Below are 10,518 nucleotides of genomic sequence, written 5' to 3' on the forward strand. Positions count from 1 at the left end.
AGATTTTTTTAATTTCATTATAATGTAAATTCAGAAAACAATGCCTTAGAATAGGAGTGCAGTGTTTATATTTTTTGATTCTGAGTCCTGATTTTCAAACGATAACGATTCAAAATAAGATTAGCTTCCTTAATTTACTCTATTTTTGTGAAATCGACGTAAGATCAATTATTTGATTTTAAAAAAAAAATCAATAATTTGATTTTTTTTTAAAAAAAAACATCAATTATCTATTTTAAAAAAACTTTGCCAAATTTTATAAATTTGCCCCGCAAAAGAGTAGTACATGTATACAGTTTATATAATATCATGAGAGATTTAATGATAAATTTTCTTAGTATCGAAAAATAAGAAGCCTTGAGGAGTAGGTTAATGATTGTTGAGTAAGATGATACGCGATCGACTTTAAACTTTCCTTATTTTCTTCTTCTTGTAATGTTAGTGGACCTTTCGAGGATTGACATTTTAATCTCACCAAGACATACATGTAGAGGAATAGCATGACTAGAAGATATGGCGTAAAAGAAGTCGAACATGAGTTATCGTTCATATAATGAGTAATCGTTCATAAGATGCATAATACGTCATCACTAGAGACCTATTCACTCGTACATGGAATATTCCACATGCGTTAAAATAAACAGAAATAAAATAAATATTCTTTAATAATATGTAATACATATTCGGTTGGTAATTTATTTCTTATTTCATCTGTAATTTACAATGGGGTTATTATATATAAATCCGTATGCTGGAAAATGGAAATGTCAGTAAATATAAACAATTTTTCAATATAAATTATGGATAAATTATAGACAATCGTGGATTGATTTTAATGAAAAATAAAAGGAGTTGAGGTATAGTGCTTGATATATTTTCATTTTATATATTTATTTGTATTTCGGTTAATGCAGTTTGGTACTGTGTATTGTGAATGTAGAATGCACGTGGGGGGGGGGGGGGGGGGGTATTACCGACTGGAGACAGGCATCTATCGTTAAATGTGGTCCTGTAAGAAACGAAAACCAAACGTGTTTAAATGCTGCAATAAGTTCCTCGCTCCTATTTTTCACTCATGGGAACACTAACAATTGCCGTTGGAAAGCTGCTCGACACCCTGGGTCACTGAGCAGTGAAGGACCTTTTTCGTGCCAGCACCAACAGCGACAGGGAGGGGTGGAGCGGTTGTTTGTCAGAGTTAAGGAGCCCACAACCACACTAAAATTATTGAATTATTAAATCTTATGCTTATATTGTAAAGAAAAGGGGGCCCTGGTCCCCTGCACAGTGAGGGATCTTTTTCGTGCCAGCGACAAGGGACCTCGATTTTTACGGTCTCATTGGAGGACCGGTCTCCACGTCCTTCAGATGGATTCAAACCTGCAACACAATGATTATCTCCGTAATCAGCAACTTGAAAGCAGACTTTCTTACTACTGTTTTTACACGGCGACGCAGATTTCAGTGGCGAATCCATGAATCTTGAAAGGGGAAAAGGGGGGGATGCTGTTGTTTATCAGAGTTAAGAGTTTGTCAGTGTTAAAACATACAGAAATATAATAAATATTTTTGATCATGTTTATTCCATTGGTAAATTACATTTTATTAAAATTAAAAATTATTGAATCATTAAATCATATGTATATATTCAACAGAAAAAGGGGACCGGGGTGGGTGGGTGGGGGGGGGGGGGTGCACTAACCTCTAAACTAATCCGCCAGTGTAATTGAATGACTATTATACTGAGGTAATGAGATAGAAATAATTATTTTCTTATTCTAATTAGAAACTTATACCTATACAACAACCACTAATAAGAAATCTGGTATTGTTTCACAGGAATATCCAGCTTAGCGATAAGACTTAATTTCTCACAAAACTCAAGATTTTTCCCCCACGAGGCATATCCTAACGCAATAGAGCAAGGGATACGTAAATCTACAAATCCTACATTTCTCGCTATTCGGCAGTTACTACTTTTCTGGGTCTGGTATACCTGATATTTCACACTAGGTAATTCGAGTGAATTTTTTTTCTCATGTGATCCAAAGTACAAATATATGACATTGTGCTTACTTTATTTATATTTCTTCACTTAGGGCAGTGATGTTTGTTTAATACTTGTTGTAAAATATGATTTAAATATATAAAAAAATTAATTAAACTAATTATAAAGTCCAAATTACTAGATTTCATTTCTTATCTAATGACCATGTATTGAAGGGCAGCCCCGCGAGAATTCCAAATCATTTAGGTTATAATGTATAGCGACCATTTTACGTACCTAATAAATGAATGGTCTGAATCATTTAGGATTTTTGTATATTGCACTTATGTAATATGGGCTGCACATGTTTTTATTTAAAATATTGTAAAAAAGTTATTTGATTTGCAAACAAATATCTTTGTAAATATTTGAATAAACTATATCTTTATTAAGTTAAGATACTTTGAGAAATAATAAATTTTCTTCTTTTCATCAATTGCAGATAACTCTTCATAAACCTAATAAATGAATGCTGATATTAGCTCTGGATTATTTATATTAATTTTTTGCAGTACCCATTTGTCATGAAAATTATAAACTTTTACTTTGGCCATATCTTTTGAACAGTAGATGCCAAGACATTTATACTTCACATATGTAATCTTTTTGAATGACCTTTCATTTGATACCAACAGCCTTGATCCTTTGACCTTGAACTTGTAGATTTCCGTACTTGTGAAGAAACTTTAACCTTGGCTATAACTTTTGAACGGTAGGGGATAGGACTTTCATACTTCAAATACTTCAAATACTTGATCTTTGTGAGAAGTTACTTCATTGGATACCGAGAATTTTGACCCTTTGACCTTTAAGATTGACCTACTTTAAAAAAGCAAACATTGACCATAACTTTTAAAGTCTAATGGCTAGTGCTTTCATACTTAACATATTTAATCCTTGTGAGAAGTTACTTCATTGGATACCAAGAACATTGACCCTTTGACCTTGACGTTGGAGTTTGACCTTCTTTTTAAAAAATAACCTAGGCCATAACTTCTGACCGGTTAGGGTTAGGGCTTTCATACTCTATATAAGAATTCTATGTGGCAAGACCTTTCATTTTGATACCAATTACATTGACATTTTTGCCTTGACCTTAGAGATTTTTGTACTTATAAAAAAAACCTTTAACATTGTCACAAATTTCACAATTGTTTTCCGTTGAGAATACCTTATTTTTGGTACCTATTAATTAAATTTGCATTTTAAAAAAGCTTAATAATTGCTATGTTGCCATATGGGGGCATCAGTGGTACACAAACACATCTTGTTTATTAGGTATTCATATGATGCATTCATTTACAGCAAATTATTTTAAAAGAAAGCATCTAATTTGGATGTAAATAATCATAATCCTACATGTCATTCATTGCTGATGATTTATTTTAGATTGAAATTATTACCATGATCTTAAAAGGGTTTTCCTACCTACCTGTAGCTTGTACACGCTAATAATTCGACATCGAACTCGGCAACTCCTTCCCTTTTACAGAAATTAAAAAGATCAGTTTAACCTGAAGATATGTCCCTGATCTCAGAGCTTTCTATCACCTACCTGTACCTTGTACCAGATAAGAATACGACAAAATATTCGTCTTATTCCAACCTGTCTGTCATAGATTCTAATTTATTTTATACTGAAATTATTACCCTGATCTTACTTGGCAACTCCTTACCTGTTATGGAGATTCAAAAGATAGGTTTAACATGAAGATATGTCCCTGATCTCAGAGCTTCATCTCACCTACCTGTTGCTTGTACCAGGTAAGAATACGGCCAAAATATTTGTCATATTCCTACGTGTCTTTCATAGATGCTGATTTATTTTGAACTGAATTTCTTACCCTGATCTTACTAGGCAACTCCTCACCCTCTATGGATATTAAAATGATAGGTTTGACCTGAAGATATGTCCCTGATCTTAGAGCTTCTTCTCATCTACCTGTACCTTGTACCAGATAAGAATACGACAAAATATTCGTCTTATACCAACCTGTCTTTCATAGATTCTGATTTATTTTATACTGAAATTCTTACCCTGATCTTACTAGGCAACTCCTCACCTTTTATGGACATTTAAACGATAGGTTTAACCTGAAGATATGTCCCTGATCTTAGAGCTTCTTCTCACCTACCTGTACCTTGTATCAGATAAGAATACGACAAAATATTCGTCTTATACCAACCTGTCTTTCATCGATTCTGATTTATTTTATACTGAAATTCTTACCCTGATCTTACTAGGCAACTCCTCACCTGTTATGGACATTTAAAGGATAGGTTAAACATGAAGATATGTCCCTGATCTCAGAGCTTTCTCTCACCTACCTGTACCTTGTACCAGATTAGAATACGACCAAAATATTCGTCTTATTCCAACCTGTCTTTCATAGATTCTGATTTATTTTATACTGAAATAATTACCCTGGTCTTACTCGCCAACTCCTTACCTGTTATGGAGATTCATATGATAGGTTTAACATGTGGATATGTCCCTGATCTCAGAGCTTTATCTCACCTACCTGTTCTTTGTACCAGATAAGAATACGGCCAAAATATTCTTCTTATTCCAACCTGTCTTTCATAGATTCTGATTTATTTTATACTGCAATTATTACCCTGGTCTTACTCGGCAACTCCTTACCTGTTATGGATATTTAAAAGATAGGTTTAACATGAAGATATGTCCCTTTTCTCAAGAGGTTCCTCTCACCTACCTGTACCTTGTACCAGTTATGAAACCGACAAAATATTCGTCTTATTTCAACCTGTCTTTCCTAGATTCTGATTTACTTTATACAGAAATTATTACCCTGGTCTTACTCGGCATCTCCTTACCTGTTATGGAGATTCAAAAGATAGGTTTTACATGAAGATATGTCCTCGATCTCAGAGCTTTCTCTCACCTACCTGTACCTTGTACCAGATAAGAATATGACAAAATATTCGCTATATCCCTTCCTGTGTTTCATAGATGCTGATTAATTTTATACTGAAATTCTTACCCTGATCTTACTAGGCAACTCCTCACCTTTTATGGACATTTAAAGGATAGGTTAAACATGAAGATATGTCCCTGATCTCAGAGCTTTCTCTCACCTACCTGTGCCTTGTACTAGATAAGAATACGGCCAAAATATTCCTCTTATTCCAACCTGTCTTCCATAGATTCTGATTTATTTTATACTGAAATTATTACCCTGGTCTTACTCGGCAACTCCTTACCTGTTATGGATATTTAAAAGATAGGTTTAACATGAAGATATGTCCCTTTTCTCAAGAGGTTCCTCTCACCTACCTGTACCTTGTACCAGATAAGAATACGACAAAATATTCGCTATATCCCTTCCTGTGTTTCATAGATGTTGATTAATTTTATACTGAAATTCTTACCCTGATCTTACTAGGCAACTCCTCACCTTTTATGGATATTTAAAAGATAGGTTTTACATGAAGATATGTCCCTGATCTCAGAGCTTTCTCTCACCTACCTGTACTTTGTACCAGTTATGAAACCGACAAAATATTCGTCTTATTCCAACCTGTCTTTCATAGATTCTGATTTATTTTATACTAGAATGATTACCCTGGTCTTACTTGGCAACTCCTTACCAGTTATGGAGATTCATAAGATAGGTTTTACATGTGGATATGTCCCTGATCTCAGAGCTTTCTCTCACCTACCTGTGCCTTGTACTAGATAAGAATACGGCCAAAATATTTCTCTTATTCCAACCTGTCTTCCATAGATTCTTATTTATTTTATTAAGAAATTACTACCCTGGTCTTACTCGGCAACTCCTTACCTGTTATGGAGAATCAAATGATCGGTTTAACTTGTAGATATTCCCCTGATCTCAGAGCTTTCTCTCACCTACCTGTACCTTGTACCAGATAAGAATACGACAAAATATTCGCTATATCCCTTCCTGTGTTTCATAGATGTTGATTAATTTTATACTGAAATTCTTACCCTGATCTTACTAGGCAACTCCTCACCTTTTATGGACATTTAAAGGATAGGTTAAACATGAAGATATGTCCCTGATCTCAGAGCTTTCTCTCACCTACCTGTACCTTGTACCAGATTAGAATACGACAAAATATTCGTCTTATTCCAACCTGTGTTTCATAGATTCTGATTTATTTTATACTGAAATTATTACCCTGGTCTTACTAGGCAACTCCTCACCTTTTATGGACATTTAAACGATAGGTTAAACATGAAGATATGTCCGTGATCTCAGAGCTTTCTCTCACCTACCTGTACCTTGTACCAGATTAGAATACGACAAAATATTCGTCTTATTCCAACCTGTCTTTCATAGATTCTGATTTGTTTTATACTAAAATTATTACCCTGGTCTTACTCGGCAACTCCTTACCTTTTATGGAGATTCATAAGATAGGTTTTACATGAAGATATGTCCCCGATCACAGAGCTTCCTTTCACCTACCCGTACCTTGTACCAGTTATGAAACCAACAAAAAATTCGTCTTATTTCAACCTGTCTTTCATAGATTCTGATTTATTTTATACTGAAATAATAACGCTGGTCTTACTCGCCAACTCCTTACCTGTTATGGAGATTCATAAGATAGGTTTAACATGTGGATATGTCCCTGATCTCAGAGCTTTATCTCACCTACCTGTTCTTTGTACCAGATAAGAATACGGCCAAAATATTCTTCTTATTCCAACCTGTCTTCCATAGATTCTTATTTATTTTATACAGAAATTATTACCGTGGTCTTACTTGGCAACTCCTTCCCTGTTATGGAGATTCAAAAGATAGGTTTTACATGAAGATATGTCCTCGATCTCAGAGCTTTCTCTCACCTACCTGTTCTTTGTACCAGATAAGAATACGGCCAAAATATTCGTCTTATTCCAACCTGTCTTCCATAGATTCTTATTTATTTTATACAGAAATTATTACCCTGGTCTTACTCGGCAATTCCTTACCTGTTATTGATATTCAAAAGATAGGTTTTACATGAAGATATGTCCCTGATCTCAGAGCTTTTTGATTAAACCCGACATAGTTTTGGGGATATATATTAAAGAATCACTTGCCTAAATAGTTATCCATTTGTCTGTGCAATTTTGTTCAGGTGACATTTGAAGGTCATACTTCTACAAATATTGTTTTGACCTTAGGAGGTGTCATAATTAATGCCCCATTACAGAAATACTCATATGGGATGTTAAATACCATTCAGTTTATCAATCAGTCATGTCATGAATGTATTACTCTAATACATAATTATCAAAAGTTGGAACTTAGGGCATTTGAATGTACATATGTCATAAATGAAAATTACTAACAGAAGTTAAATGGTGATGGTAAATTGATTGATTTTTGATGATTTACCCTGAGTTGGCAATATTTATCTGTATCTCTTGGTGGTACACTGGTAGAAAATTATGGTGTAGAATGAAAGGCAGTTCCATAATTCTTTTACAGAGAAACTTGTACAAAGATTATGAATGCCAAAAGGATGGGTTATTCTTTAAACTATCTACAGTTAACTTTTTTAACTTTAAAGTTTAATGGAGAAAGTACTAGGCACTGTAGAATTTTGCTGGTGGAATTATTATATTTTAATTTGGTAGATCACCTACAATACAATATCTCTAATTAAAGGTGCCCATTTGATGATTTTTTTATTTGACGTTCTATAAAATTAATTAAAGCTGCTATGAACCACATTGGAGGCATATCAGATGGGTTCAAAGACAGCCCCTCAATGAAGCCTTGGAACTCAGAAATTCGGAGAAGGGAATTGAGGAGAGAGCAAAACTCTTTGGAAAGGTATCATTTGTTCATATGTGTCAAAAGAGATTATTAGATTTTAATACAACTAACTATCCTAAAATGAAAAAGCAAGGAATTAGTATTAATAGTAATAGTCAATAGTGAAATCAAATATGTATGTGCTTTTATATATTGATAAAATTATAATTTCAAACCAAATATTTTATTCAATCTATAGGGTTTACCAGAATTGAATGCTTTGATTTTGGGAGAGTTTGGGGTGTTCAAGCCTAAATCAATCATGTAAGTTCTTTTTTTTTCATGCATTTTCCCCCAATAGTAAATTTTCGCCACTATTGCTTTCTATCTGTTTTCTCCACATGTTGTGCATGCAATGGAGCATTGATGTTAAATTTGAAAAATTTGAAAAATTTTCAGCTTAATATTCTTTGAGTTCGACCAATTTCGACATATATCATCTATGGGTAAAGGGAAACAAAAATTGTAAATTTCATTTATCAGTTTTTTTTATTTTGATCTATAGATCATTACATTATATGGTGAGAGTTAAGGCCCTTGGGCCTCTTTTATATACATATTTCTTTTATCACACTGGTTATTGATATAAGTTCCTCATATTGATGTTTCCATGTATCTTATTTCCAACTTCAGAAGAATAGGTTACTGCCATGGTCACTATTTGTCCATGAAGGATGACACCAACAGACTTCTCATGGCTACACTCGAAGATGAGTATGTGTTTATTTGCTACCTTTATCCTTCCTTTTAAATTTGAATTGTTTTTAAATTGTTCAATTTTGTAAGAGAGAAAGAGAGAGAAATATTTTGTCATCCTTGATTACATAATGCATAACCTATATCAGAGACTTTTTACTGCAATTAGGCCTAAGGTTCTCATAATCTTTTCGGAACAAAGCTCAATGAGTCCCTAATTTCTGTCTGCTGTATGTTGTGTGGCATCAGTAACTTTTAATAGTACACTTCACCAGAATAAATAACTTGTATCTCTATTTAAATTCTTCATTTGGAACCTGATGGGATTGAAAAATAAAATTTAGACATCTGAGGGTTAGAGATATCCAAAGTAGAATAATGAAGGAATAAGCTTTTGAAGTATCCTAATCACATTGCATCTCCATGGTAATAGAGATATCAGTGTTCTAGATAACGAAGATTGACTGTATATAGATAAAAATAAGATATCAAGCTAATTTAGAGAATCAGTGTCCCCAACTTCAGGGAAAAAGGAGAGGATGCACAGATCTAGGGGGCTGGAGTCAAGAGGGGGACTTTGAGAAGGGCAGGCAGGGCCATAGGCATTAATGATGTATAAAAATTAATGAAAACAATCAAAAGCTTGTTGGGATATCACTGCAAAGGAAAGTTGAATGTAATAGTTTACAACCATGACCTTTGACTTTCTGAACTTGCAATCTGCAGGGGTCTACCTTAGGCCATAGGAATAAAAGAGATAATTTGAGCAAAAATAAAAGTATTACAGACAGACAGCAATACAAACTGAAAGACTGACAGAAAAAAAAACTTGCAAAGTTGATATCCCTCACTTTCAGTGAAAGAAGCAGAAAAAAATCTTTTGAAGTACATCAATATCTTGCTTAATGCACTACCACCGTTATTATCCTTTTAATAAATATAATTGATAAACAGGTTCCCAAATAGGGAATTTTGTATCCTGAAAATTTATTTGCAATGGTTGCATTTTGAAAGAACAAGTTTTTCTGTATATGATAGAATGTTCGAAATATGATGTATATACAAACATCCAAAAGTTATGTATAAATTTTATTCATTAATTTATTCCCCTCCCCTCCCTATTGAAGAAGGGAGGCCATATTGTTTTGCTGCTGTCTATTGGTTGGTCCACCGGCAGTTTCTGTTCATTTTCTAGACAGAAGTGGCAAATTTTAAAAATGAACTCCAGTTAAGAAATTACCACTTTTTGTGGGAGGTTAATTTTCATTGATTTTGTGTCAGGAAGAGATGCATATATATATATATATATATATATATATATATATTCCTACATGTAATCCAAATTCAAATCTGATGGCATTGGTGTCTATTCCCGCATACCAAAAAAAGAAGACACCATAAAAATAATAATATTATTTTCAGTAGTTTTTAAATTCAAGTTCACAAAGCAGTAATAATTGAATTCTGAATGAAGGTTGTCATTTGGGTCAACTACATCAATTCACAAGCAAATGAATATAATTGCATCATCTTATTTTTCTGTCTTACAGGATGGGCCAAAATATGAATGAAGGACTGCAGTATTTCAGGGATGTTTTGTTTGTTGAAGGGGAGATTTTACTCGCGGCACTGTTATGGAATTTGTCCTCATCTGAAGCTGAGTGCCGCCTTTATCCGAAGAGTTCATAAACCTTTTTTTGTTTCTGGTGTGGATGTGTATTAGTGTATGTGTCCATGGCTCTTTATTTTTGCCTAGTGTAGTAGCTAACTACATAAGAAATGTTATTAGGGATTTTTAAATCCAAGGAGCACATGCAAACAAAAACTACTTTGCAGTCTTTCCATATTTAAATAAACCATTTCAATATAATTAAATATTGGCACTTCAATCTTTTATCATGAAGGTTTTGTAAAATTGCAATTTGTATATGATTTACTTTAAGTGCCTTGTTATATATTAGAACATATTATTTTAAT

General features: G+C 33.5%; 1 long non-coding RNA gene across 1 annotated transcript; it reads left to right on the top strand.

The window, feature by feature from the left end:
• Positions 1 to 7,653: 7,653 nt before the first annotated feature.
• Positions 7,654 to 10,155, top strand: LOC134257928 (uncharacterized). The gene is made up of 4 exons (XR_009990036.1): positions 7,654 to 7,863; positions 8,045 to 8,109; positions 8,479 to 8,559; positions 10,092 to 10,155. It is a non-coding gene; the product is annotated as an uncharacterized LOC134257928 (long non-coding RNA).
• The last annotated feature ends 363 nt before the right edge of the window (positions 10,156 to 10,518 follow it).

This window comes from Saccostrea cucullata, unplaced genomic scaffold (genome assembly GCF_032062105.1).
Source record: "Saccostrea cucullata isolate Sc308-1 unplaced genomic scaffold, CSIRO_AGI_Scuc_v1 ctg15243, whole genome shotgun sequence".
NCBI lineage: Eukaryota > Metazoa > Mollusca > Bivalvia > Ostreida > Ostreidae > Saccostrea > Saccostrea cuccullata.